A 25617-nucleotide genomic window follows, 5' to 3' on the forward strand; every position below is an offset into this window, starting at 1 on the left:
GATGAGTGAAAACCTCGCTGACTCATTCAGGCAGGAGGTGAGAGAAACAAGGCCATTATTTATTGAGATCTCCTGTCTTTATCCTCACCAGGAAACTGCCCTTTATAATGTCAGGGCCATACATAGTTACTTGAACTTTGCTCAAAAAAGAGACATGCTGCCAAAGCTTTTCACTATCGACTCACCAGGATAGAATCACAAGAATACCAAATCTGAAAGGGAATAACAAAGTTATACCGCATGGGAAAATTTTTGTTTTGAACTTGTTGCCTGGTTTGGGTTGAAAGAAAGGTTTACGGGGTAACTGTTTCATGGTGCAATCTCCATGGCAACACTTCTACTAATCAGAACCTACTTGCCAACCAATCGGAAGCCTTTTGGGGGGTGTGTGTGTGTCAGGGGCAAGGCCGTCATTTATTGCCTATTCCTAATTGCTGTGAACTTGGGTGGCGTGCTTGGCCATTTCAGAGGCCTGGAGGTACACGTAGACCACACCAGGTGAAGACTGCAGGTTTCCTTCTCAAAAGGGTATTAACGAAGCAAATGGGATTTTACAGAAATTTGTAATAGTCGTCATCGCCAATGTTACTGAGGCTAGCTTTCCAAGTCCGGATCGTTAATTTAATTTAAATTCCACCGTCTGTAGTGGAGTTGAGGGGGGTTGGGGGGCAGTTTGAACCCATGTCCCCAGGGCATTAACCTGGGCATCTGGTTTAGCAATTTTAGTTACGTTACCATCTCATCTCCCCACCCCATCATAACAACACACTCCCCTCCACCCCTCCCTCCACACACACACACACACACACACACACACACACACACAATTAGTTGTTGTTTTAAACATTTGATATTCTTCCACTTGTTCTTGGAAAACGGCTAATGTTACGCCGTTGTTTAAGAAGGGTGCCAGGCAAAAGGCAGGGAATTATAGGCCGGTTAGTTTAACGTCTGTTGTAGGTAAAATGTTAGAATCCGTCATCAAGGAGGAAATAGCGAGGCATCTTGAGGGGAATTGCTTGATAGAGCAGACGCAGCACGGTTTCGTTAAGGGGAAGTCGTGTCTGACAAATTTACTGGAGTTCTATGAGGATGTGTCTAGGGCTGTGGATAGAGGAGAGCCGATGGATGTGGTCTTTCTTGATTTTCAGAAGGCGTTTGACAAGGTACCTCACAAGAGGTTATTGCAGAAGGTCAGGGGGCATGGAGTTGGGGGTAGGGTGTTAGCGTGGATAGAGGATTGGTTGTCAAATAGGAGGCAGAGAGTGGGGGTTAATGGGTGCTATTCTGATTGGCGGATGGTGACTAGTGGAGTGCCCCAGGGGTCGGTGCTGGGGCCTCAGCTATTTACCATTTATATAGATGATCTGGAGGAGGGAGCCGAGTGTATGGTGTTGAAATTTGCTGATGACACCAAGATTGGTGGAACGGCAAATTGCGCGGAGGGTGTGGAGAGTCTGCAGAAGGATCTAGATAGGCTGGGCGAATGGGCCAGGAACTGGCAAATGGAATTTAATGTTGGCAAGTGCGAGGTGGTCCACTTTGGTAGGAAGAATGGTAGGAAGGACTATTACTTACGAGGCGAAAAACTGCAGCAGGCGACGGTGCAGAGGGACCTCGGGGTCCTTGTGCATGAGTCGCAAAAACCCAGCCTGCAGGTGCAGCAGGTGATCAGGAAGGCGAATGGGATGCTGGCCTTCATAATGAGGGGGATTGAATATAAAAGTAGGGGGGTCTTGCTGCGGCTGTATAGGGCATTGGTGAGGCCGCAGCTGGAGTACTGTGTGCAGTTTTGGTCGCCGTACTTACGCAAGGATATTTTGGCCTTGGAGGGAGTGCAGAGGAGGTTTACTAGGCTGATACCGGAGTTGAGGGGGTTGAACTATGAGGAGAGGCTGAATAAACTAGGCTTGTACTTGTTACAGTTTAGAAGAATGAGGGGAGATCTCATTGAGACATATAAGATGATGAATGGGATGGATAGGATAGAGGTGGAGAGACTCTTCCCGCTCAGAAAGGACAGTAGGACTAGGGGGCACAGCCTCAAGATAAAGGGGGGGCGGTTTAGAACGGAGTTAAGGAGGAACTTCTTCACTCAAAGGGTGGTGAATCTCTGGAATTCTCTGCCCGTTGAAGTGGTGGAGGCTGCCTTGCTAAATATTTTTAAGGCGCGGGTTGATGGGTTTTTGATAAGAGAGGGGATTAAGGGTTATGGGGAGAAAGTGGGAAAGTGGGACTGAGCCACGACAGATCAGCCATGATCTTATTAAATGGCGGGGCAGGCTCGAAGGGCTAGTTGGCCTACTCCTGCTCCTATTTCTTATGTTCTTATGTTCTGGTGAGTAGTGCGTACAATTCTGCTCGCCCTGCTATAGGAAGGATGTTGTTAAACTGGAAAGGGTGCAAAAAGAGATTTACAAGGGTGTTACCAGGATCAAAAGGTTTGAACTATAAGATGAGGCTGCTTAGGCTGGGATATTTTTCCCTGGAGTGTACGAGGATGAGGAGTGACCTTATAGAGGTTTATAAAATCATTAAAGAGGCATTGATAAGGTGAAGAGCCAAGCTCTTTGCCCCAAGATAGGGGAGTCCAAAACTAGAGCACGTAGGTTTATAGCTATTGGTTTATAGATAAAGCTCTAGGGGTTGAAGGGATCAAGAGGTATGAGGGGAAGGCGGGGGGGGGGGGTCCAGGATATTAAATTCAATGATCAACCATGATGATAATGAATGGCGGAGCAGGCTCGAAGGGCCAAATGGCCCACTGCTACTTCTATTTTCTACGTTTAAGGTGAGGGGGGGAAAGATTTAAAAGAGATGGGAGGGGCAACTTTTCACATAGAGGGCAGTGTGTATGTGGAATGAGCTGCCAGAGGAGGTGATAGAGGCGGATACAGTTACAACGTTTGAAAGACATTTGGACAGGTACCTGGATGGGTCAGGTTTAGAGAGATATGGGTCAAACACAGGCAAATGGGACTAGTTCAGTTTAGGAAAGCTGGCCCACATAGACAAGTCAGCCCAAAGGGCCTGTTTCTGTGCTCTATGACTCTACGATTCTATGGGTGCATGATGAAAAACTTCGACAGCCTGTCCCTTTTCTCAGCAGTTGTACCGCGTCCCGATCACAGTTCATGGAAGCATTAGGCAGCAGTGATACTGGGCGGCGTAAACAGTTAAAAGGACATGTGACCAATAGCTTCGTCAAAGAAGTAGGTTGCAAGGGTCTCCGTACAGGAGGACAGAGAGAGAGCGGGTTTTCCAGCCCTGCGTGCTGGCGGGGGTCTTCTGGCATGAACAGAGGTTTCAGTGACTCTCCAGCCTCGCTGCAGATGAACCCTGGGGCGTGAGACAATTGGAAAATTCCAGCCAGAGAGGCAGAAAGGTTTAGGGAGGGATTTCTAGAACTTTGGGTTCAGACGATGATGAAAACTGGGAAAGGACAAGAGGCAAGAGTTGGAAGTGCACACGGCACAGTGGTTAGAGCTGCTGTTTCATAACAGCAGGGTCCCAGGTTCGGTTCCCAGCTTGGATCACTGTCTGTGTGGAATCTGCACATTCTCCCTGTGTCTGCATGGGTTTCCTCCCACAAATCCAAAAGATGTGCTGGTTGGGTGTGTTTTTCATGCCAAATTCTCCCTGGGTGAACCTGAACAGGTGCCGGAGTGTGGCAACCGGGGGATTTTCACAGTAACTCCATTGCAGTGTCCGCCTACTTGTGACTAATAAATAAACTTTACCTGGGACGATTGTAAGGCTTCAGGAGGCTGACGGTTGGATCTTGTTTTGCCCGTTTGCCTCAGATCAAAGGTGGTATGTGTCAGGGGAGAGTCGGCGATCAGGGTAGCCGGTGAAGTTTAACTGAGGCAAGGCCTGGTGCTATATTTCAAAGCCATCTTGACCCTTTGGCTAAGATAAAGATCAGATCAGGGCCCGGATATGCTTCTGGTCTGTCTTTTTGAAAGAATTTATTCCATCCAAAAAATCCAGTTCATGATCCCCATGTGAGGGACAAACACAATGCAATCTGACAGGATGAAGCATTGTGTATATAATAGGGAGAATCCGTCCACATGCTAAAACTACAGCCGTAATCCAAAGTGGCATTGTAAAACCCAGAAACTGGAACTTTGAATAACTTAAGCTTTAAATTGTTTATTCATTGGGGACGATGATATTCTGCCAACACAATCGAATTGACAATGATGTATTCCTGGAAGCCATCAGATCTGGTCAATTACACTGAGGGTTATAAATGGTTTCTCTGTGGAGGAACGAGCTGGTTGCAAACTGCGCCGTGTACAAGTGGAGTGATTCTCGGAAAGGCACAGAGAGATGTAAATATCGGCGGATGTTCTCTGGCGAAAGCTTCCTGGTGTGTCCTAGTTGAGTTTCACCCGGGTCTCAGATTACTGCTCAGTAGCATCACGCAGACAGATCTCTCCCTCGCTCAGCTAATCAATGAATTTTTTCCAATGGAGTGAGACACGTTCTCAAGGACAGCAACTCTTCATTAGACTTGGGCACTTTGCAGCCATTTTGACTCGACATTGAGTCCAACAGTTTGAGATATTGACCGGAAGTTTATTGCCCCGGCTGCCATGGGAACCGGGGTGGGCGAGGGATAGACAATGGGAATGTCCGTTGACCTTGGGCAGGATTTTATGGCTTTGGGACAAGCGAGGCTATAAAATCCCTCCCAAGATCTCTGCTTCCATTTTGCTTTGTGTGTGTGTTTTTTTAGCTTGTACGTCTTTTCTTTTTAAATCTTTTACTTTGTGGCCAGAATGCAGCAATCTGCCTTTCAAACGGCTCCAGGCGTATTGTTTATTTCTTTATTTCAAGTGCCTTGGGGATGGTTCATTACATTACAGGAGCTGTACAAGAATCATAGAATCCCTACAGTGCAATCGGGGACTAGCCAGCCCATTGAACCTGCGCCGACAACAATCCCATCCAGGTCCTTTCCCCATAATTTACCCCACAAGGGGACAACCTGTAACAAAACATTCTGCACCCTCTCCTTTCCTTCTCTATGAACGGTATGCTTTGTCTGTACAGCGCGCAAGAAACAACACTTTTCGCTGTATGTTGATACATGTGACAATAATAAATCAACTCAAATTTGGCATGGCTACTTGACTTAACCCGCACATCTTTAGACTGTGAGAGGAAACCCACGCAGATACGGGGAGAATGTGCAGACTCCACACAGACAGTGACCCGAGGCCGGAATCGAACCTGGGTCCCTGGTGCTGTGAGGCAGCAGTGCTAACCACTCTGCCACCCGAAGTATAGCATAAGTTTTTCTTTACTTGTCTCAATATCAATTCCTTAGCCTGAAACCATTTGATCTTTAGTGATTTAATCTCTCCTACCCCCCCCCCCCACTGCCCTATTGCAGAGCTTTCCTTTCATTCTTCTACCCGCACCCCCATCACTGCTCCCCCCCCCCACCCCCCCGGCTCCCCCTTCTCTTGCTCATGTTTATGTTTCTAACCTCTGTTCCTGAGGAAAGATCACATCGGGAAACATCGGGAGGGGTTTTCCGTTTTTATTCCACGGTGTTGGCTCAGGTGATATGAGTGTGTCTGCAAAGTTGCCTTTTCTGGACATTTTTTCCAGCCCCTTGGAAGCCCCCTTGCCCGGCTACATCCCTCCTCACCCCTGGGGGCCTCCGGGCAGCTCCCTTTTCACTTGGTCCAGACCTGTTGCGGAAACCCCCAAGTCGGGGGTTGGGGGGTTGGGGTGGGGACAATATCGCAGGGAAACCTATGGGTCAGATTTAAATGAGGTTGCTGATCTTCCCAGAATCTCACTACGTCCATAGCATTGGCGGGGGGTTGGGGGGGGTACTGTTGAGAGACGGGGTGAGATTCTTGCTTTTGCCTCTTGCGGGATTTTTCACCAATCGCAGACGTTAACTTTGCTCCTCTCTCCACAGATACTGCCAGGGTATTTCCTGCGCTTTGGATTTATATTGTCACTCTTATTTACAGTTATTTACAGCTTTTGGGTGGGCTTTGGCCTAGGGACTGGAGCCAGTCCTGGACAGAGAGGAAAGGTTTCCTGATTATCCTAGGAAACGAAAGCAAGACAGAGACCCATCTATTTTTTTTTGCATCCATTCATGGGTGTCGCTGGCTGGCCAGCATTTATTGCCCTTCCCTGGAGGGCAGTTGAGAATCAACCACATTGTTGTGGTTCTGGAGTCACATGTAGACAAGACCAAGTAAAGACATAAGAAATAGGAGCAGGAGTAGGCCATCTAGCCCTTCGAGCCTGCCCCGCCATTCAATAAGATCACGGCTGATCTGAAGTGGATCAGTTCCACTTTCCTGCTTTCTCCCCATAACCCTTAGTTCCCTTGTGGACGGCAAATTTCCTTCCCTAAGGGGCATTAGTGAACCAGAAGGGTTTTTCCAACAATTGACAATGGTTTCATGGTCATCAGTAGATTCTTAATTCCAAATATTTTTTATTGAATTCAAATTCCACCATCTGCCGTGGCAGGTTTCGAACCTGGGTCCCTAGAACATTAGCTGAGTTTTTGGATTTGTAGTTGAGCGATAATACCATTAGGCCATCACCTCCCAGCATCTAGTGTTATACAAGGAGTGATTCCGTATGTCGCCCTGGCAGTAGTGTGTTCAAACCAAACAGGATTGTATCAGTTACCACCTTTTTATCTCCTTCTCGATTGAGTCGTTGAATGAAAAATTTCAAAACAAACTCAGAACTGATGCGATATTAAGGGGTACTGGACCAGAGTGAATTTTTCCCAAAGTCAAGTGGAACTAAAATAAAGCCAATAAAAACTGAGCGAGAAACAGAAAATACCAAACAATCCAGAAGTTTGGATCAGGAATCCCCACTTGAAATACTGCAGATGCCAGAAATCTGGGATAACAACAGAAGGTGCTGGAAAAGCTCAGCAGGTCTGGCAGCACGGTGGCACAGTGGTTAGCACTGCTGTGTGAGGGACCTGGGTTTGATTCCCAGCTTGGGTCACTGTCTGTGTGGAGCTTGCATGTTCTCCCCGTGTCTGTGTGGGTTTCCTCTGAGTGCTCCGGTTTCCTCCCACAGTTCGAAAGTTGTGCTGGTCAGGGTGCATTGGCCGTACTAAATTCTCCCGTGGTGTCCCCGGACAGGCATCGGAGTGTGGCGACTCGGGGATTTTCACAGTAGCTTCATTGCAGTGTTAATGCAAGCCTACTTGTGACACTAATAAATAAACTTTAAACTAAGCGTCCGTGGAGAGAAGCAGAGTTAACAGCTGAAATGTACTGGCCCACCAAGGCTGCAAGTGAGAATTTGGCTCTCAGCCAAACCTCTGTTCACCAAAGAGGGAGTGGAGAATCCCACCAGAGTGAACAGCTGGAAAATTCTCAATAACAAAATGACTCTTTTCCAGAAGAGTTATGCAGATTTGAACTGTTGGCCAAGGATTCCCATGACCTCCGCAGCCTGTCTCATGGTGGCGCGCTACTCGCTAGTGGTGGGATCTCATGGTCCCACCATTGTCAACAGATTTCCCATTGAATGCATTCCTTGCTGCCAGGAAACCCATATCGAGGGCGCACTGCCAGCTGTACAGTAAGCCCGCTGCATAATTGGCAGCAAGATTTCGCTGGTTAACTCTGTTTCGCCCTGCACAGATACCGCCAGGAGTAAGGGGAGGCGATGGCCTAGTGGTATTACGGCTAGACTATTAATCCAGCAATTCAGCTTCTGTTCTGGGGCACCCGGATTCGAATCCCACCACAGCAAATGATGGAATTTGAATTCAATAAAAATTATCTGGAATTAAGAATCTACTGATAACCATGAAACATAAGAAATAGGAGCAGGAGTAGGCCATCTGGCCCTTCGAGCCTGCCCCGCCATTCAATAAGATCATGGCTGATCTGTCGTGGCTCAGTTCCACTTTCCCGCCCTCTCCCCATAACCCTTAATCCCCTCTCTTATCAAAAACCCATCAACCCGCTTCTTAAAAATATTTAGCGAGGCAGCCTCCACCACTTCAACGGGCAGAGAATTCCAGAGATTCACCACCCTTTGAGTGAAGAAGTTCCTCCTCAACTCCGTTCTAAACCGCCCCCCCTTTATCTTGAGGCTGTGCCCCCTAGTCCTACTGTCTTTTTTGAGCGGGAAGAGTCTCTCCACCTCTATCCTATCCATCCCATTCATCATCTTATACGTCTCAATGAGATCTCCCCTCATTCTTCTAAACTCTAACGAGTACAAGCCTAGTTTATTCAGCCTCTCCTCATAGCTCAACCCCCTCAACTCCGGCATCAGCCTAGTAAACCTCCTCTGCACTCCCTCCAAGGCCAAAATATCCTTGCACAGGTGCGGCGCCCAAAACTGCACACAGTACTCCAGCTGCGGCCTCACCAATGCCCTATACAGCCGCAGCAAGACCTCCCTACTTTTATATTCAACCATTGTTGAATGGAAAAATCCATCTGGTTCACTACTGTCCTTTAGAGAAGGAAATCTGCTGTCCTTACCTGGTCTGGCCTACATGTGACTCCAGAGCCACAGCAATGTGGTTGAATCTCAACTGCCCTCCAAGGACAACTAGAGATGGGTAATAAATGCTGGCCCAGACGGCGACACCCACGTCCCACAAATGATTAAAAATAAAGAGCTGCTGAATGTTTTTATTTCAGATTGCCAGTTTCCAGCGCCTGCCGTTTTTTAAACAAACTCCTGTGTCCTTTGGTAAGTTTGCCTCACGAAACACAGTGAGACCCTACCATTACGGACAAAGCAGCTCCATCATAAACATTAGGACCACTTTTCAAATGGATTCATGATCCACAAACACTTAGTCACTGAAAATTATTTCTAAACGTGGCTCCAAAGCCTCAATTTTATTCCAGGGAAATGGGACATTTTTAAATTGCTCGTCATTTCCACAGCTCATAATTTGCGGCTACCCCGTCATTAAATTGCTCAGCGAGGGTTGTACTTTCTCCTGAAGCACCGTCTTTTATCACTGATTGCTCTCAGTGCTCCATTTACCAGCTTTTGGTCAACTGTTGCCTGGTGCCTCTCTTTCAGAAGCTTGTGTGTTCCAGCACTGCCCCAGAGACTTGAGCACATTGACCTAGCTTGACATTCCATTGCCGTACTGAGGGAGCGCCGCAGTGTCAGGGATGCTGGGCAGGATTTTCCGGCCACACTCCACACATTAGGCCCCAGTTGCTCTCTCAGGGGGATGTAAAAATGACGTGGCATTATTTGGAAGAGCAGTGGATTTATCCAACGTGTCCCAGCCAATCCCTCAGTCGGCACTGTAAAAATAGCCTGTCGGTTTCACGTTGCTGTTTTCGGAGCTTGCAGTCTGTCAGTTGGCTGCAACCCTCCCTACATTCCCACAGTGACCACACATCAAACAGTATTTCGTTGGCTGTAAAGTGCTTTGGGATGTCCTGGGGCTGTAAACAATGCAGTATAAATATAAGTTAACTTTTGACTTATTCAAGGTTGTAGGTTGGCAGCTTGCGACCTTTGCCCTTTGCCCACCTGGGCATCGTAGCCTTTTCCAGTGGGGAATGCACCCTTGCTTCGTTTGTCCCCTCAGGAAGTTGAAACCCCACGTAGTCTCCAGGTGTGACCTCAATCACCTGGGGGAACAGGAGATGAATGTTTTCCCTGTTGTTTGCCTTTCCCGGGAGATTAGATGGCTGCGTGGGTAGATGTCTTGTTGTGGGTCTTGGATGAGATGATATTTGGTTAAGATTGTTCGAGATTCCTGGAGGCAAGGCTGCTGGTGAACTTTATCTTTTATTGAAGATTTTACGACAAAGTACAGTACAAGGTTTTAGCACGAGGCTTCGCATCAAACTATCTCTCAGCATACTGTTATCATAACTCACTGATGATGATTAGACTGTCTATTTGCATATTTGGGCAGCACGGTGGCACACTGGTTAGCACTGCTGCCTCACAGCGCCAGGTACCCGAGTTCGATTCCGGTCTTGGGTCACTCTCTGTGTCGAGTCTGCACGTTAGAACCATAGAAACCCTACAGTGCAGAAAGAGGCCATTTGGCCCATCGAGTCTGCATCGACCACAATCCCACCCAGGCCCCAGCCCCACATCCCGACACATTTATCCGCTAATCCACACATTTCAGAACTCTTAAGGGGCATGGACCAACCGACTCAAGAACAGCTTCTTTCCTGCTGCTGTCAGACTTTTGAATGGACTTACCTTGCATTAAGTTGATCTTTCTCTGCACCCCTAGCTATGACTGTAACACTGCATTCTGCATTCTCTCTTTTTTCCTTTTCTATGAACAGTATGCTCTGTCTGTATAGCGCGCAAGAAACAACACTTTTCACTGTACTAATACATGTGACAATAATAATTCAAATCAAATCAGAGAAACATATCTATCTTTCTAGAGTCTGTTGATTGCTTCCAATGCACTCTGAGGCAATGAGTTCCACAGACTGTTTGTATCTGTAAGTTCTAAAGGTCTATATGTGTCTGAACACAGAGTTGGGTTCCCACATTTGACCAGGAATGCGGATATTATTACATTTTGGTGAAGTATTTGAGGAATATTTTGTGCTGAGCGAGGAACAGATGAGTTGAACTGTGCAACCGAATTGTTCGATCAACAATTGATGATGTAGTTGTTGGGGGAGGGGGTAGGTATCCTCCTTGTTCCCACTTGTAACTTTCCTGAAATCATAGAATCTCTACAGTGTAGAAGGAGACCATTCGGCCCATTGAGTCTGCGTCGACCACCGTCCCACCCAGTCCCTATTCCCGTAACCCCACCCATTTACCCTGCTAATCTCCCTGATGTTAGGGTCAGCTTAGCATGGCCAGTGCACCTAATTTGCACATCTTTGGAGTGTGGGAGGAAGCCGGAGCATTCAGAGGAAACCCACGCAGGTACGGGGAGAATGTGCAAACTCGGCACAGACAGTGATCTAAGCTGGGAATCGAACCTGGGTCCCTGACACTGTGAGGCAGCAGCGCTAACCACCGTGCCGCTGTATTATACTTTCACTCACTGTGAATTGAAAGGGCCCTGAATGGTACGACGGTGATGGATGATCAGATAATCTGAACTGCGGTGTTATGAGACAGAGGGGGAGAACTCCTCTGCTCTTTCTCAGAACATTGCCAAGCGACCTTTCACCTCCGCCCAGGAGAGCAGGTGGGGACCTGAGGCTCTCATCCAAATGACACCTGAGACAGTACAGCACTCCATTGGAGCGTCAGCCTGGACTTTTAATTCCAAATCCTGGACTGGGATTTGAACCGAGCACCTTATGTTTCCGAGACAAATAGTGTTGCCAACTGAGCCATAACGTTTACCATGCAAATGTGGCCTGTCCCTTTAATGCAGCAAGGTCTAATTCCTGTAACCGCTGAAAAAAAATTGTCCTCCCTTTCTCAAGGTTACAGATTCAATGTGGAGAGTGGGCCAGGTGAAGCCCTTAGTCCATCGCCTTGCTTGCTCCAAAATCCAATTCCAATTGATTCCAATTCATAGCCCCCACAAAAGGACCATTCTGGATCCAAACTGGCAGGAAGAGACATTACACCAGGCATTAGCTATGGTCAGTTGGAGGATATTTCATCTTTGTAGCTTGGCGAGGGGCAGGCTATAATTCTCTGATCTCCCCTTATGGTCGGAGATACGGGTGGGAAGTATTTATGATGTTGTCTTTTAAGACATGTTTTATAGAGGCTTGCACGTGTGGCCGCTGCAATTTGGTGCCTTCATCTCAAAGATTTCTGTATGAAAATGAGATGAATAGCAATTCAGTGTTCATGAGGTGAGAGAGATCAGCCCTGGAGACAGGGGTGCATGGATATTTAGCTAACTTCCCAGGTAACAGAAAGAAATATTTTACATAGAATGTGAAGCTCCCTCTATTTAACCCATCCTTGCAGCTTAGCTTGTCAACTGTATCTGATACACGGTGGCACAGGGCTTGGCACTGCTGCCTCACAGTGCCAGTGAACTGGGTTTGATTCCTAGCTTGGGCCACTGTCTGTGTGGAGTTTGCACATTCTCCCCATGTCTGCATGGGTTTCCTCCAGGTGCTCCGATTTCCTCCCATAGTCCAAAAGACATGCTGGTTAGGTGCATTGGCCATGCTGAGTTCTCCTGAACAGGTACCGGAGTGTGGTGAGTGGGAGACCTTCACAGTAACTTCATTGCAGTGTTAATGTCAGCCTACTTGTGACACTAATAAATAAATTCAAACTTTGGTGATGTATTTGGTCTTGAGATGAGCTCCTGACTGCCTGACCGAGGTCGCCTTTGCAACACCGCTCGAATCCCACACCCCTGCTTCAGCTCACCTGCTGCTGAAACCCTCACTCATTCCTCCAGACTGAACTGTTCCAATCCTCATGATATCCCTCACACCTTGCTCCCTCTGTAAGTGTGTTGCATGTGTAATGTGTCCTGTTCATTCATCAGCCTGAAACTAATTGAGCATTATTTGAAAATTTGCATTCTTGTTTTCAAATCCCTCTCCCTCTGTGGTCAGTGCATGCGCAGGTTTTAAAATACATATGCATGAGAGGCTGGATAGAGTGGGACTCTTTTTCTCTGGAGCGTAGGAGGCTGAGGGGTGACCTTATAGAGGTCTATAAAATAATGAGGGGCACAGATCAGCTAGATAGTCAGTGTCTTTTCCCAAAGGTAGAGGAGTCTAAAACTAAAGGGTGTAGGTGAGAGGAGAGAGATAGAGATAGTTGAGAGGGGAGAGATACAAAAGTGTCCAGAGGGGCAATTTTTTTCACACAGAGGGTGGTGAGCGTCTGGAACGAGCTGCCAGAGGTAGTAGTAGAGGCGGGTACAATGTTGTCTTTTAAAAAGCATTTTGACAGTTACATGGGTAAGATGGGTATAGAGGGATATGGGCCAAACACAGACAATTGGGACTAACTTAGTAGTCAACAGAAAAGGACGACATGGACAAGTTGGGCCGAAGGGCCTGTTTCCATACTGTAACTCTCTATGACTCTGTATGCTGTATGGGAATAGTACTGAGATCTCAGTGTTAGTATCTGTTACTAATTTCTGGTGTTTTGTACATCATAAAAATGCAGGTCGTTAGGAATACTGAAGTGGGGTAGACCATTTGGCCTTTCCAGCCTGCTCACCCATTCAATAATTTTATGGCTGATCTGACTGTGGTCTCAACTTCACTTTCCTGTCTGCTGCCCCACAACCCTTGATTCACTCAGAGCTCTCCCTACCTCAGCCTTGATTGCATTCAAAGACCCAGCCAGCACTGGTGAAGAGAATTCCAGTAAACCGAAAGTAAACTTTATTTATTAGTCGCAAGTGAGGCTTCCATTAACACTGCAGTAAAGTTACTGTGAAATTCCCCTTCTTGTCACACTACGGTGCCTGTTCGGGTCAGTGCAGCTAACCAGCACGTCTTTCAGACTGTCAGAGGAAGCCGGAGCACCCGGAGGAAACCCACGCAAACAGAGGCTGAATAAACTAGGCTTGTACTCGTTAGAGTTTAGAAGAATGAGGGGAGATCTCATTGAGACGTATAAGATGATGAATGGGATGGATAGGATAGAGGTGGAGAGACTCTTCCTGCTCAAAAAAGACAGTAGGACTAGGGGGCACAGCCTCAAGATAAAGGGGAGGCGGTTTAGAACGGAGTTGAGGAGGAACTTCTTCACTCAAAGGGTGGTGAATCTCTGGAATTCTCTGCCCGTTGAAGTGGTGGAGGCTACCTCGCTAAATATTTTTAAGAAGCGGGTTGATGGGTTTTTGATAAGAGAGGGGATTAAGGGTTATGGGGAGAGGGCGGGAAAGTGGAACTGAGCCACGACAGATCAGCCATGATCTTATTGAATGGTGGGGCAGGCTCGAAGGGCTAGATGGCCTACTCCTGCTCCTATTTCTTATGTTCTAAACATGGGGAGAATGTGCAAATTCTACACAGGCCGTGACCTAAGCCGGGAATCGAACCCAGGTCCCTGGCGCTGTGAGGCCGCAGGGCTAACCACTGTGCCACCCTCTGAGAGAAAGAAATGTCTCCTCATCCCCATCTTAAATGCCATGTCTGTTATCCTTGAACCACGTACCCCGGGTTCTTGTCTCCCGCACGAGAGGCAGAGTGTGCCCTCCTCGTCGACAGTGACTTGTAGAAAACTTCAGAGAATAATCTTTCACTCACTGGCTGTTTCAATAACGTTTCTCATTGGGGTCAGATTCTGCACAGTGCTCAGCTGTGTTAGATCAGCCTTGCCCAAAAACATAAGCCACATAGGAATTCAGACATGGATAATTACATGTTTGATGAGTAAATAAAGGATGAATAATAGATACCAGATTGGGATCTCAGTATTATTTTAAGTGGCAATGTGCATGTCTACATCAAACCTTTTTATGTGTATGTTGGTGAATGGAGAGGCAGAATGGCTACAGTGCAGCAAGAGGTCATTTAGCCCATTGAGTCTGTACCGATTCTCTGACTGAGCATCTTACTCAGGCCCACCCCCTGCTCTATTCCCGTAACCCCGTGCATTTATCATGGCCAGTCGACCCAAACCTGCATATCTTTGGATTGTGGGAGGAAGCACCCGGAGGAAACCCATGGAGACACGGGGAGAACATGCAAACTCCACAATGTTACCCAAGGCTAGAGTCGAGTCTGGTGCCGTGAGGCTAACCGCTGTGCCACCGCGCCACCCCTTAGTCACGGAATTCTCTAGAATTTAGAAGAACAGAAGGCTCCCAAATTGAAACAATACAAAAGTCTCTCAGTGCTTGATGAGATAGGTGCAGGAAAGGTGCTTCCCCTCACTGGGAGGCAAGGCACAGTAAGAAATCTCACAACACCAGGTTTAGGTCCAACAGGTTTATTTGGTAGCGTGAGGCTTTCAGAGCACTGCTCCTTCATCGGGTGAGTGGAAGAGAGAATGTCTGGGGTGTGCATGTGTGGTTCTTAAGTCATTGATGAAGCAGCTGAAGACAGGCTAGGAGATTGGGCAAGGAAGTGGCAGATGGAATAAAATGTGGGAAAGTGTGAGGTTTGGCAGGAAGAATAGATGTATAAACTATTTTCTAAATGGGGAAAGTCTTTGAAAATCTGAAACACAAAGGGATTAGGGAGTCCTGATGCAGGACTCTCTAAAGATTAACGTACAGGTTCAGTTGACAGTTAGGAAGGCAAATTCAATGTTATTTTTCATTTCAAGAGGGCTGGAATACAAGGGCGGGGGATGTACTGCTGAGGCTGTATAACACTCTGATCAGACCCCAGTTGGAGCGTTGTGAGCAGTTTTGGGCCCCATACCTAAGGAAGGATGTGCTGGTCTTGGAGGGGGTCCAGAGGAGGTTCCCAAGAATGATCCCAGGAATGAAGTATTTGTCATATGAGGAGTGGTTGAGGAGTCTGGGTCTATACTCGATGGAGTTTAGAAGAATGATGGAGGCCTAATTGAAACTTACAGAATGCTGAGAGGCCTGGATAGAGTGGGCGTGGAGAGGATGATTCCACGAGTGGGAGAGACTAGAACTCGAGGGCGCAACCTCAGAGTGAAGGGACTCCTTTAAAACTGAGATGGGGAGGAATTTCTTTAGCCAGTGGGTGGTGAATCTGTGGAACTCATTGCCGCAGAGGGCTGTGGAGACCGGGTCATTGAGTGTCTTTAAGACAGAGACAGATCATTTCTGATCCATAAGGGGACCGAGAGTTATGGGGAGAAGACAGGAGAATGGGGATGAGAAAAATCAGCCATGCTGGATCAGATTCGATGGATCGAATGGCCTAATTCTGCTCCTATATCTTATGATCTTCTGGTCTAAGAGGTTGGGCCTAGAACACTACCCTGAGGAACTGCTATATCCATGTCCTGGTGTTGAGATGGTTGGCTTCCAACTACTAAAACCACTTCTCTTTGTGCCAGGCATGACTTTAGCAAACGGGGTGTTTCTCATTTGATTCTTGGTGAGTTTGATTTTGCGAGTGTTCTTTGGTGCCACATTCAGTCAAAAATGCTGCCTTGATGCCAATGGCCATCGCTTGCCCCTCACCTCAGGAACTGACGCCTTTGGCTACAGTGGGTTGGTTGCTCCTCGTGTTAGTTTTGTTGCTTGTCATTGCTGTTTTAACTTGACTGGTTATCTCTGAATCAGTGAGCGATGGGCGCGGCCCCTGCATCACCAGCTAGGCTGGCATCCCAGCACGGCATAGAGAGCGTGCCACACTGTTAAGAGTTATCACCCACAAGGTGAGACGTGAGTGAAAACTCATTTCCAGCCTTGAATGTAATTTCAAGCTGTAATGGGAAGATGGCAAGGTTTGTATTTGATAAAATGCCCCAAAGGTACGTACTGGACCTGACCCATCCTCTGGAGAATCCACCTGCCATATGTGTTAGCTCATATTGACACTCCATGATTTCCTTGCTAATGTATTATGCATGTAGTGAAAAATAAGCAAATCTTTACCTTTACGCCCAGTGAAAAACATCACAAACATTGACTTAACTGTCTTGGAAATGTCAGATAAAAGCAATCTACTGCGGATGCTGGAATCTGAAACCAAAAGAGAAAACACTGGAAGATTTCAGCAGGTCTGGCAACATCTGTAAGGAGAGAAAAGAGCTGATGTTTCGAGTCCAGATGATCCTTCGGACGTACAGATGCTGCCAGACCCGCTGAGATTTTCCAGCGTTTTCCCTTTCGGTGTCGCAGAAATGTCTTTTTTTTTAGCAAACCCTACGCAGCTTGAGAGAGAAGGAGAATGAGTTGAGGCAGATTCAACACTCATTCTGTTCTAATTTCCAAATCAACAGGGACTCATTTCACAATGAATCACTTGTCAGTGAATTTACCCGATTTAATAACTTCACACAGCAAAGCACAAAGGATTTCTCTTTGAAAGATTCCACCACGTTCCAAATCCTCGGTGTGAACGCATTTGTTTGTCTTTTAAGAATCAAGATCTCAGTAATCGGGCAGTGTGGAGCAGGCAGCAGGGACAGGCAAAATGTCTTATCTGAGAGGGTGGAAAGGAAAGATGCAAAGATTATGGCTGGGATTCTCCCAAACAATTCTAACTTCCCAATGTGCGGGAAAATGGCAGTAATTCCCGATGATTTTTTTTAGCATAATTACCAGAGCAAATCTCCAATGCTCTGAGCGTTGCAGTGTGCTTCAGCGTTATTCACTCTGGTCAGAAGGGGGCAGGATCTACCCCCTGTCGAAAGGTCGGCGGCATAGCATTGAGAGGCCCACTGCGCACGCGCCGATCTGTCAGAGTGTAGATCGGCACATGCGCAGTGGCGCCCTCTCCCATTGCCAGCCTCCCGTTTGCTGGCCTCTGATTGCTAGCCAGCCCTGCAGTCCCCCCATCGCTGGCCTTCTGCCCCCGCCCCCACCTTTTCAATCACTAGCTGCCCATACCTCTGTGGGCCAGCACCTATGCATCCCCTGGCCCCGTGGCCAGCCCTGAGCACCTAACCATCCCCCACCTCTCCCATCCTGATGACTAGCCCTGATAGCCCTCACTCCCTCCCCCACCAATCGCCTCCCCAGTAAGGCCCCGCCCTCCTCTGGCCCTGCCCCATTGGCACTGCCCATTTCCCAGTGGATAGTGTCAAGGTGCCCAGTAGGCACTGCCAGTTTGCTCCTTGGGCACTGCCAGGGTGCCAGGCTGGCAGTGCTAGGCTGGAACTGCCCAACGTGCACCCCTCCTTGCCCCAACCTCCCTGGGGCGGGGGGGGGGGACGGTGGGGTCTCGATGGCCTCTGTTCCCTCCCAACGGGGTCAGCACCTGTTAGTGGGGAGTAATCCTAAATGCTGCTGGAGTGAACCACTCCCGACCACGACGGGGGATGGAGGGGAGAGGGGGGCAATGTGAGACGCTAGCGGGCCTGGAGAATACCGTCCTGGGCCCGCTAATCATATGGAAATGTTAATGTCCAAGACATTTCCATATGATAATCAGCTCCGCACTGATTTCCAGCACAGACCTGATGGTGCCAAAAAACCTACCTTGGGAAATGCGCGGAGGCTGTGGCGCCCCGCGTGAATCGTGCAAAACGGCCACTGCTGATTTCTCCCAACCCGCTGCGCTATCAGAGCAGTGCAGCGCTATCAGAACGGTTTCGTTAAAGGGAAGTCGTGTCTGACAAATTTACTGGAGTTCTATGAGGATGTGTCTAAGGCTGTGGTTAGAGGAGAGCCGGTGGATGTGGTCTTTCTGGATTTTCAGAAGGCGTTTGACAAGGTACCTCACAAGAGGTTACTGCAGAAGGTCAGGGGACATGGAGTTGGGGGTAGGGTGTTAGCGTGGATAGAGGATTGGTTGTCAAATAGGAGGCAGAGAGTGGGGGTCAACGGGTGCTATTCGGATTGGCGGATGGTGACTAGTGGAGTGCCCCAGGGGTTGGTGTTGGGGCCTCAGCTATTTACCATTTATATAGACGATCTGGAGGAGGGAACCGAGTGTAGGGTGTCGAAATTTGCTGATGACACCAAGATTGGTGGAACGGCAAATTGCGCGGAGGGTGTGGAGAGTCTGCGGAAGGATCTAGATAGGCTGGGCGAATGGGCCAGGAAATGGCAAATGGAATTTAATGTTGGCAAGTGCGAGGTGGTCCACTTTGGTAGGAATAATGGTAGGAAGGATTATTACTTACGTGGCGAAAAACTGCAGCAGGCGACGGTGCAGAGGGACCTCGGGGTCCTTGTGCATGAGTCGCAAAAACCCAGCCTGCAGGTGCAGCAGGTGGTCAGGAAGGCGAATGGGATGCTGGCCTTCATAGCGAGGGGGATTGAATATAAAAGTAGGGAGGTCTTGCTGCGGCTGTATAGGGCATTGGTGAGGCCGCAGCTGGAGTACTGTGTGCAGTTTTGGTTGCCGTACTTACGCAAGGATATTTTGGCCTTGGAGGGAGTGCAGAGGGGGTTTACTAGGCTGATACCGGAGTTGAGGGAGTTGAGCTATGAGGAGAGGCTGAATAAACTAGACTTGTACTCGTTAGAATTTAGGAGAATGAGGGGAGATCTCATTGAGACGTATAAGATGATGAATGGGATGGATAGGATAGAGGTGGAGAGACTCTTCCCGCTCAGAAAGGACAGTAGGACTAGGGGGCACAGCCTCAAGATAAAGGGGGGGCGGTTTAGAACGGAGTTGAGGAAGAACTTCTTCACTCAAAGGGTGGTGAATCTCTGGAATTCTCTGCCCGTTGAAGTGGTGGAGGCTGCCTCGCTCAATATTTTTAAGATACGGGTTGATGGGTTTTTGATAAGAGAGGGGATTAAGGGTTATGGGGAGAGGGCGGGAATGTGGAGCTGAGCCACGACAGATCAGCCATGATCTTATTGAATGGCGGGGCAGGCTCGAAGGGCCGGATGGCCTACTCCTGCTCCTATTTCTTATGTTCTTATGTTCTTATGCAGCAGGCTGGAAGAATTGCCACTTGCGGGGAGGCCCAAAACCTATAAATGGAAGAGCGTCGCTCATAAATCTAATCAGGAATTCAGGAGAAACTTCATTACGCAGAAACTGGCTGGAATAGCGGTGGGTAACCTGTGGCCCGGGGCGGGGTGGGGGGGTCATGTATGGCCCATCTGGGTTCTGAGTGCAGCCCCGCCAGACATTTTGTTGACTGTTGCCCCCACCTCCCCCACCCCGTGCAGAACCATAGAATCCCTACAGTGCAGAAGGAGGCCCATTGACAACGATCCCACCCAGGCCCTATCCCCGTAACCCCACATATCTACCTCACTAATCCCTCTAATCTACGTATCCTAGGACACTAAGGGGCAATTCTTTAGCATGGCCAAGGCACCTAACCAGCACATCCATAGACTGTGGGAGGACACTGGAGCACCTGGAGGAAACCCACGCAGATAGGGAGGATTGCACAAACTCCACGCGGACAGTGACCTAAGCTGGGAATTGAACCCGGGTCCCTGGTGCTGTGAGGTAGCCGCGCTAGCCACTGTGCCACCGTTCCACCCTCCCTCATTGCCACAATCCACTGATTTCCATCCGTGTAGTTTTTCATCTCGGTGTGACCAAAGTGATTCACACAAATAGCGAGGGTGAGTGAAGTGAGGTGTGTGTTGATTGCTCACAGGCACTGATTGTGAGAGCCATGCACTCCCTCTGTGTCCAAATGTCGATATTTCTTTTGTTTTTAACCATTTGAAGTTGATAACTGTTCTACTAATGTATAAATAATTAAACATTTTCTATAACTTGTTATGCAATATTCAGCATGTATTCAATGTATTTAATCTTATTTATGTGCCTGGATGCCAGATCAGAAACCCTAAGGTATATTATCAAGCCAAATTAGACCCCAACAATTTTTCTCTTTTGGTATTAGTACGACGATAAGATGTTTCACACCAGGCACTCCTGAGAAACAGGGGAACTCTTATCAAAACAAAGTTTATTTAAAAGCGCAGTTTAACTCTAACAAATGAATTAGTTTAACTTTTAACAATTGAATAATACTCAAACATGTTGTTTAAGTATTTAATACTTAATACTTCATTGTTTAATACTTAAACAAATTGTATCTTGGCAAGATACAATTTTTAACAACCAACCTATCATTATTAGGTCCGATCAAGCAGTATTTCTCTTATAGACTTAAACCCCTTTTTAAAATTAGTTGTCTAAACACAGGCATACTTGCTTTGACATAGGTTAACAGTACTAGAGCTTTCTTAAAGCCTCGAGAGAGAGAGACAGACAGACACTTCTTTCCTCTAATAGCTCAGGCAGCAACTTCCCCTCACTTTAAAATGAAAATGAAACTGTTTTTCCTGCAAGCTTATCTCCTCCCATTAACCAAATGACTCTGTCCCTATCAATCAACCTAATCAAAAACTCACATGATTCAGAAAATCTAGTCGAAAACTCCAGGAGAATATAAGTCAACAGAAGGTCATGAAGCCTTCTGTTAAATAAACATTACATGGCTAAAATGAGTAAGTACCTGGGTTTCCAAACAAGCTGACACTTGTAACCAAAAACTGCCTCTAAAAGCAGCCCCACTGTAAACATAAAATGTATCAAAGTAGCCCAGCATCATCACAGATGGGGCACATGGTTGTGAACAAGCCTGATTGCAGTCAGGGTGAAGGAGGAGGGTCACTCATACAGCCCACTCACTAGGCTTGTCTGCAGATCACTGGGTTAGAATGTGGAACTCATTATCATGTAGTTGAGACAAGTGGTGTAGATGCATTTAAGGAGAAGTTGGATAAAGTGGGAAAAGGAATATAAGATTATAGTATGAATGAAGGCTAACGTTGAATGAGCTTGGGCTCTCTCTCAATGGGTGGATTTATAGAGGTCTATAAAGTAATGAGGGGCATAGATCAGCTAGTTGGTCAATATCTTTTCCCAAAGGTAGGGGAGTCTAAAACTGCAGCAGGCGACGGTGCAGAGGGACCTCGGGGTCCTTGTGCATGAGTCGCAAAAACCCAGCTTGCAGGTGCAGCAGGTGGTCAGGAAGGCGAATGGGATGCTGGCCTTCATAGCGAGGGGGATTGAATATAAAAGTAGGGAGGTCTTGCTGCAGCTGTATAGGGCATTGGTGAGGCCACAGCTGGAGTACTGTGTGCAGTTTTGGGCGCCGCACCTGCGCAAAGATATTTTGGCCTTGGAGGGAGTGCAGAGGAGGTTTACTAGGCTGATACCGGAGTTGAGGGGGTTGAGCTATGAGGAGAGGCTGAATAAACTGGGCTTGTACTCGTTAGAGTTCAGAAGAATGAGGGGAGATCTCATTGAGACGTATAAGATGATGAATGGGATGGATAGGATAGAGGTGGAGAGACTCTTCCCGCTCAAAAAAGAGAGTAGGACTAGGGGGCACAGCCTCAAGATAAAAGGGGGGTGGTTTAGAACAGAGTTGAGGAGGAACTTCTTCACTCAAAGAGTGGTGAATCTCTGGAATTCTCTGCCTGTTGAAGTGGTGGAGGCTGCCTCGCTAAATATTTTTAAGACGCGGGTTGATGGGTTTTTGATAAGAGAGGGGATTAAGGGTTATGGGGAGAGGGCGGGAAAGTGGAACTGAGCAGTGACAGATCAGCCATGATCTTATTGAATGGCGGGGCAGGCTCAAAGGGCTAGATGGCCTACTCCTGCTCCTATTTCTTATGTTCTTATGTTCTTATGTTTAGAGGGCATAGGTTTAAGATGGGAGGGGAGAGATACTAAAAGGTCCAGAGGGGCAGTTTTTTCTCATGGTAGGTTGCCCAACAAGGGGCATACACGTGGTGGGTCATGCGAGGGCTGTTCTTGGATGTTTCGAGAGTAGCCTAGAGCTTCACGTCGTTAGTGTACTTTAAACTGGACCAGATGCTGGGCAACACAACAACTCAGTGACTATCACTGTTTGCTGTGCAGACACATGGATTTGAGCCAGTGTCTGTGGGAGTTTGCACATTCTCCCCGTGCTTGCGTGGGTTTTCTCCGGGTGCTCCGGTTTCCTCCCACACCCCAAAGATGTGCTCTTAGGCTGATTGGTGTAACAAATTGTCCCTAAATTAGTCTCCCCTCAATCTGGTTTCCAATGTGGAGTGCCATAAGCATAGACAAGGGCCATGGGTGGAGAGGGGTCTCGCAATGTTGAAATGGCGGCGCGGGCTCGTTGGACCGAAGGGCCTGTTTCCCGTGCTGTGTTGTTCTTTGTTCTTTGTATGTACTAGTATTAGTGAAAAGTATTGTTTCTTGCGCGCTATATAGACAAAGCATACCGTTCGCAGAGAAGGAGAGAGTGCAGAATGTAGTGTTACAGTCGTAGCTAGGGTGTAGAGAAAGATCAACTTAGTGCAAGGTAGATCCACTCAAAAGCCTGATGGCAGTAGGGAAGAAGCTGTTTTTGAGTCGGTTGGTACGTAACCTCAGACTTTTGTATTTTTTTCCTGATGGAAGAAGATGGAGGACAGATTATATTGCTTTGCCGAGGCAGTGGGAAGTGCAGACAGAGTCAGTGGATGGGAGGCTGGTTTGTATGATGGATTGGGCTACATTCATGACCCTTTGTAGTTTCTTGCATTCTTGGGCAGAGCAGGAGCCCATCCCAAGCTGTGATACAACCGGAAAGAATGCTTCCTATGGTGCATCTGTAAAAATTGGTGAGAGTCATAGCGGACGTGCCAAATTTTCTTTGCCTTCTGAGAAAGCAGAGGCATTAGTGGATTTTCTTAACTATAGTGTTGGCATGGGGAAACCAGGACAATTTGGTTGTTGGTGATCTGGACACCTAAAAACTTGAAGCTCATGCCCAGCATAAGGAAACAAAATCTTTCATTTGACCGCCGCGTGGAAAAATCAGCTGCATTGGAAAGCTACTCATTGGAAACCAATCGCAATCTGTATCTGTTTTGCCACAATTTTTCCGCCATTGGTAAGTGCGAAAGTGGAAATCCATTCAAGTGAAGTAACCATCGAATAGTTAAGACTAACCTCCAGGTAATGGCAAGTTTTGACGCCAATTTTATTCTAAGACAGGCATCATGCACATAGTTAGCAATACATTTTGCAGAAGGACGGTATTTGTGATGACATCATCCTTTTTATGAGCTCAAAAAGCTGCTAATGAAAAATTTCCGAGTAGAAGTGAGTGAAGTGAAGGACACCAAGATTGGTGACATAGTGGACATTGAAGAAGGTTATCTCGGATTGCAACGGGATCTTGATCAGTTGGACCACTGAGGCTGACGAATGGCAGATGGAGTTTAATTTAGATAAATGCGAGGTGATGCATTTTGGTAGATTGAATCAGGGCAGGACTTACTCAGTTAATGGTAGGCCTGGGGGAGAGTTACAGAACAAAGCGATCTAGGGGTACATGTTCATAGCTCCTTGAATGTGGAGTCACAGGTGGACAGAGTGGTGAAGAAGGCATTCGGCATGCTTGTTTTCATTGGTCAGAACATTGAATACAGGAGTTGGGACGTCTTGTTGAAGTTGTACAAGACATTGGTAAGGCCACACTTGGAATACTGTGTGCAATTCTGGTCACCCTATTATAGAAAGGATATTATTAAACTAGAAAGAGTGCAGAGAACATTTACTAGGATGCTACCGGGACATGATGATTTGAGTTATAAGGGGAGGCTGGATAGACTGGAACATTTTTTCTGGAGCATAGAACGCTGAAGGGTGATCTTATAGAGGTCTATAAAATAATGAGGGGCATAGATCAGCTAGAAAGTCAATATCTTTTCCCAAAGATAGGGGAGTCTGAAACTAGAAGGCATAGGTTTAAGATGAGAGGGGAGAGATACAAAAGTGTCCAGAGGGGTAATTTTTTCACACAGAGGGTGGTGATTGTCTGGAACGAGCTGCCAGAGGTAGTAGTAGAGGCGGGTACAATTTTGTCTTTTAAAAAACATGCAGACAGTTACGTGGGTAAGATGGTTATAGAGGGATATGGGTCAAATGTGGATAATTGGGACTAGTTTCGGGGATTAAAAAAAAAGGGCAGCATGGACAGGTTGGGTTGAAGGGCCTGTTTCCATGCTGTGAACCGCTATGACTGGAATATTAATTACATAAGAACATAAGAACATAAGAAATAGGAGCAGGAGTAGGCCATCTAGCCCTTCGAGCCTGCCCCGCCATTCAATAAGATCATGGCTGATCTGTCGCTGCTCAGTTCCACTTTCCCGCTTTCTCCCCATAACCCTTAATCCCCTCTCTTATCAAAAACCCATCAACCCGCGTCTTAAAAATATTTAGCGAGGCAGCCTCCACCACTTCAACGGGCAGAGAATTCCAGAGATTCACCACCCTTTGAGTGAAGAAGTTCCTCCTCAACTCCGTTCTAAACTGCCCCCCTTTTATCTTGAGGCTGTGCCCCCTAGTCCTACTGTCTTTTTTGAGCGGGAAGAGTCTCTCCACCTCTATCCTATCCATCCCATTCATCATCTTATACGTCTCAATGAGATCTCCCCTCATTCTTCTAAACTCTAACGAGTACAAGCCCAGTTTATTCAGCCTCTCCTCATAGCTCAACCCCCTCAACTCCGGTATCAGCCTAGTAAACCTCCTCTGCACTCCCTCCAAGGCCAAAATATCCTTGCGCAGGTGCGGCGCCCAAAACTGCACACAGTACTCCAGCTGCGGCCTCACCAATGCCCTATACAGCTGCAGCAAGACCTCCCTACTTTTATATTCAATCCCCCTCGCTATGAAGGCCAGCATCCCATTCGCCTTCCTGACCACCTGCTGCACCTGCAAGCTGGGTTTTTGCGACTCATGCACAAGGACCCCGAGGTCCCTCTGCACCGTCGCCTGCTGCCACCTCAGAATGAGGCAGGGAGGCAGCAGGGGCTTGTCTGGCTGTGTAGAATCGGGTGGGGGTGCGGGGGACCCTTCTCACAACTCTGAAATTCACTTTGGGTGGGGAAGGTTCAATTTGACCATCAGGCTGAGAGGTCAATCGAGACCTTTGGATTACTTAAGCGGGAGTGGGGAGGGAGGTGGGACAGGGGTGTGGGAGATGGTGGGTGGTGTTGGGAACCCTCCTGTACAGGCAATCTGTGACTATCAGATGTGGGATCTTTGCCCTGAGAGTGAGTGACACCCTGACCTGAGCCCTGAAATCCCAGTTTTGCAG

The sequence above is a fragment of the Carcharhinus amblyrhynchos genome, chromosome 9, assembly GCF_965287045.1.
Source record: "Carcharhinus amblyrhynchos chromosome 9, sCarAmb.v2.hapA, whole genome shotgun sequence".
Lineage (NCBI taxonomy): Eukaryota > Metazoa > Chordata > Chondrichthyes > Carcharhiniformes > Carcharhinidae > Carcharhinus > Carcharhinus amblyrhynchos.